Source organism: Humulus lupulus, chromosome 7 (assembly GCF_963169125.1).
Source record: "Humulus lupulus chromosome 7, drHumLupu1.1, whole genome shotgun sequence".
Taxonomy (NCBI): Eukaryota; Viridiplantae; Streptophyta; class Magnoliopsida; order Rosales; family Cannabaceae; genus Humulus; species Humulus lupulus.
The window spans coordinates 176,754,714-176,760,444 of NC_084799.1; positions in this window are offsets into that span (position 1 = coordinate 176,754,714).

Genomic DNA, 5,731 nt, shown 5'->3' on the forward strand with positions numbered 1-5,731 from the left:
CCACAATCAAGAGAGGTAATAGATTCTTCTCTATTTTGATTCATTTGGTGTTGATCTTGGATTTTGACTTTGAAGTATGGATTGATATGAAATTTCTAGCCTTGTTGTGGTTTTGTTGTATTTAGATTCTTGTTATGCTTTGATGATTGTTGTTGAGTGGAGACATGATCATGATATGCAGATTTTTGGATGGTGTATGGTCGGCCTAATGCATGTTTTGGGGCTCTTGCTATTGAGTCTTTTGAATGATAAACATGTTTGTGGAAGTAGGCATATGATTTTATGTATTATAGATCAAGGCATGCTAGGGTTTTGTATGTGTTGTGCTTACGTTTTTGGTAACCTAGGGTGCTTATGTATAGTACTATTATTGTTTCACGTATGCTCATTGTTTTGAAAGTAGAAACATGTTAGGACTTCTTACCTTTTTGCATGTTTGGTTTTAATTCCCTTCCTACCTTGTTGTCACTTGTAATCTTAGAAATATGCAAGGATTTTTCTTTGAGTTTTGGAAAGAATAAAGATTTGAAACATGCTATGTAATTTTCGGCATAGGCATAATTCTTGAATGATGAGTTTATGTTGTTCCTTTTGGCTAATATTAAAACTATTGATTTGGAATAGGTTTATTGGTATTATTTTCAAGACTTAGTGCCATGATTTTTTTGGCCTTGTGAGTGTGATTTAATATGAGTTAATTGTTTGTTGCATGCTAATGGTAATATTAAAATACATAAAAAGGGTATAAAACATGCTAGGTTAATGATTAAACATGATTAAGAACATATTTAAGCAAATGTATACTTGCTGAATTTTGTTAACCCTAAATTGGTAAATTGTAAATTAATTGGTAAGGAAGCAAGCTATGACTTAAAATGCATATTTTAAAACCAAGACAACAAAAAGAGTGATTTTCACATGTTAATAATGTATTTTCTTAAATAAAAAGCATGTAGTTTTTTTTTGTGAAAGAATATAGTTTTAATTCAATTATGTGAATTTAATTAAATAAAATGCTTGATGGAATTTTTGGTTTATTAAGAGAAAATATCTTTTAATTAAGATAAGTAAAGCATATGCTCAAATAAATTAAGTCTTAGATTTTATATATGAAAAATGTGATTTTATACACTTTAAAAATGTATTTTCACATTTAGAATTATGCAACTTTTTTTATGATAAGTAAAATTATTTTCCTACAGGTGATCAAGAAATTCATTGGTAATTATAAGTAATTACAAATTTTGTCACATTCTTTTAATTGTTATTTAATAATAAATGAGATTAGTATTTTATGAGAAATTAAAATATAATATATTATTGTAAATTAAATTTTTGTAATAAAGTTTATGAATGACAAATATGTGGTTAAAAGAAATAATGAAGTAATAATTAAGTGATAAATTATTTATGCTTGCTGAATTTTTAAGAAAAGGCAATGAAATGAGCATGTAGAATTTATCGACTTTAAACATTAAATTTTAAGAACAGTCCCACGTATGCATGTTACATGCAAGTGTATTTTTACGTTCAAACATATGCCTATTATTCAAACATATGATTTTTATTTTGTAACCATGAAAGATTAATTGATAGAATTAACATTATTCTTTTATGATTTTATGTGGAATTATTGTATGCTTGTAATTGTAGTGCAACTTATGCCACATGTGCATGGCCCATGCACACGTGGCAAACGTGATTTTAAAGACGAACGTTTGATTATGATTATAGGCTCGTTGCAACATTTTTGCACTTTACTTTGCTTGGACCTGAGGTAAGAAAGTTAGATAGAATTTCTATGTATTATGCTATGATAGGTATGACTTGTTATGTTGCAAGAAATAAATTTCTATGGAAAGTGTAAATTATGTGTTTTGATATGTCATGATAAGCCAAGTGTATGAAAAATGGAATTCTATGTTTTGATATGTTATGATAAGTCAAGTGCTATGGAATGTGTAATTTCTATGATTTGATGTGAACTGTGACACATGCACTTGTATGATGAATGAAAAGAAAAGGTTGCTAGTGTGCTGAATGCGATGCAACAAAAGGGTTACTAAGGATATGACGTAACACAAAGGGTGGACGCGCCATGGTTATTCAAGGATTTGAGATCCTGTTTATCTCATAGAGGAGGTCTTACCAGCCTATGTTTTTACGGGTTACCTCAAGATGTGACATGGACAATAGGGGTGCCATGATCACAGAGAGTATGTTTATGATGTGTGAATGTGATGTATGACTATGATTACATTTATGATTATAAACTATGAGTATGAAGATGGTATGTTTTGCTTTGATTTACGATACATGTTCTTCTTGCATTTTTTTTTTATATTGTTGTATTTTTTGTACTTCCTTACTGGAATTTAGCTCACCCCCTTACTTTCCCCCTTTCAGGTAAACAATAGGGTTTCTCCTTGGCACGCGAAGTGATGTGGGGAGTTCCGCCGTCTGAGTATGTATGGCGTGGGGTTTCCTATGAACGAACAACGATCAAGTTGATCGCCAAGAATAAAAGAACCCATGTTATGATTTTTATTTCAATTACGTCAGTGGGACTTAAACTTTTATTTCATTTCTAAATATTTCATAAAGACACATTATTTTATTTTTCAACTATTGGGCCCAAGCTTGCATGTTTTATCAAGGCCCCACTGAGTTTTTCCTTTAAGTGGTCTTTTTCTAATAACTATGAATTGAGCGATGATTTTATCAAAGAATAGAACTAGGGCGCTTATTACAATCTAGCATAAGGTCAAGCATACCCGAAGACTAGAATGCATTTTCCTACTTCCCAAACACTAATTTTCCCAAAAAAACAAAGTTTTTTCAAGAAAAATCCTAAGTTTCTTATGGTTTTCTCAAGAACACCAAGAACATGATAGTAAAAATTAAAAAATTATCACAGATTTTGGAAAGATCAAGGTAAAAAATCATGGGAATGTGGTCAAGAACTTACTTGAAGAATGTTTGAGAAGACGGATTGCTGGAAAACATATCACAAATCAAGAAACTGGGAAGGAAAGCTTTGGGTTTTCAGAGGTTTCTTGGAGGAAATAGAGAGTTTGAAGGATTTGAAGAAAGTGAAAGAAGTGGGAAAGCCAAGGCTATATATAGCCCTGCCGCATGCGAGCAGCCATGACGTCATCAGAAAAAAGGTCATCATTATTCTAAGATGTTGTGAGGTCATATGCATAGGAAGTTGAAAAATCATTATTCTTTTACTAAATAGAACCATCATTACTCCAATTGATGTGACAACAAAAAGCATTGGAAACCAAAAACAGTCGTTTGCTTTATCATAAAGTATCATCATTAATTGGAAACAATGGTAGTTTATTTTTCAATGTGCCAGAAGTTGAAAATATACTAGCCTGGTCGAAGCATGCAAGTTTATTTGGTGCTGGTCACACTAAGATAAACTTGGGGGGCAAATGTTTAACCCAAAGTTGGACATGATGATGTGGCAGATGAAAATGACATGTGGCATAAGTTGGTATTGAATTTGTCTGTGCAGGTCGATTTATTTATGCTGGTTGATTGTACTTGACCAAAAGAGAAGAAACTGCCCACCTCATAATTAGATAAGAGATTAAAGATCATTGCTCGAAGATTGTTGGTCGACAACCAGATCATATAAGTTGCTCGAAAGAAGACCTGGTTGAGAGAAACCTTGATCAACCAGAATGACCTCAATCTTATGGGATATTTATGTAACTATTATTTGAATGTATTTTTTATATACTCTTCTATTATATATTCAATTGTAACAAACCCACATCATGCGTGTGGGGGCACATTCCATGCTTGTAATGCCCATGGTGTTAGGAGTGTGTCCTAAAAGCATTTAATAGACATTTTTTTTCTGTGAATAAATAAATACAATGGTTTATTATTACTGTTATATTTAGATTGTTAAATTATTGTTTGAATAATTTTGTAAATATCAGAAAAATTCCATATTCATTATTGAGGATGTGATCTTGTATTAGTATGAGAGAATTAAGATCACATGAATGAATAAAAATAGTCAACAACAACAAATTAAAGTTATGGAATTCTTTGATTGGAGTTGTAAGTATGGTTTACTGAGTATGATAATGATACAAATAATCTAGATTCAGATTATTGATGTGGTAAGACATCTCGGTAAAGGTGATTTATATAATATGATTATATATGACAATGACCGATATGAATTAAAGTCTTTATCTAAAAACCATTTAACAATATAGACTTGTAATTCATATCATAACTGATGATCATTTATAGATCAACCTAAATCATGAGTGTTCGTGAACTCCTGTTCATGTTTATTAAATATTTTGATTCATTCGTGAAGGTCTCTTCAAAGAATGAGGCTAATGACTTTTGTTTTGGAGATTTAATATCATGGATGGCTGGGAACATGTATCAACAATACGAAATCTAATCTTTCCTAACGGATCGTATATTAGTTCCCTTAAGGGTTAATTCTGGAACTGAATGATTTTGAGCTCAAATCTATAATTAGATTATATAATTATTCACTAGTGAATTAATGGTACTTAAAGAATAAGAAGTAAATTAGAAAGGTAAAATGGTAATTCTTCCATTCTAATTTATGAACTAATTAATTAGAGGGTTGAACTATTGTAAGATGGTTATATCAATGGACGACTTAAGAAAATATTTCTGTAAAAGTATATCTATAACATAAAGAGTGCAATTCTAAATTTATAGTGGAGAAATATCAGAATTAATAAATTAACTATTATAATTAAAGAGTTTAATTATTTATTTTCAATTTATTGGAGCTTAATGTTATAGGTCCGTGGTCCCCGAAATGGCTCAAACAAACACTGACAAAGGTAAATACAAAAATGGGCAAAAAGGACTTATGTGATAAGTAAAATATTTTTCTATGTATCAAACATAATTACTGTATAATTATGTGTAATTAATTAATTAATTATTTGATTTAACAAAAATAGAATTAATTTTGAATTAATTTATTTTTGGGATTTTTGGTTTAAATAATAAAAATTGGGAAAAATCACATGCCATCACTGGCATGTGGTACACGTGTAGCACGGTGCACAGTCACTGTGCTACACGCATAAGAGACTGAGCAGTTTCTTGGTTCCACAATTTTAGTTATTTAAATATTAAATAAATAATGAGATATTGTAATATGATTAAAATATTATTATTTAAACAAAAATCTGATAACTGATTAGTTATTTTCAAATTGTTTAAAATAACTAAGATTTTATTTTAATATATTGGATATATTAAATATAGGATATCAGTTTTTCAGAACTTAACTTTTCAGGGATAGAAAAATATCTAGAAATCTCTCTCAAAGAAAGAGAACAGTGAAATATACAAAAGTCACTGTTCTTCACAAAACCTAGGTCCAAACTTTATCAGATATCATGTGTTGAGAACATCTGATAAATAGATTTTGCCTATTATTTGTATAGCGAGCCCACACTCGTTCTTTGTGTGCTTAGAACATTTTGGAAGATCTTGGTGTGAGATCTCAAGGATTTTTCCATACAAAAAGATAGCAGCAAGGAAGGACCTGAGGTAATTTTTCTATTTATGTCTTTGATTCAATATATATATATATACATGTGAAGAAGTAGATCTAGAAATCTTGTGGGATTAAATTAACAATTTAATTGTTGTTCTGCTGCGTATAATCTCTGATTTGATCAATAAAAACCAACAAATGGTA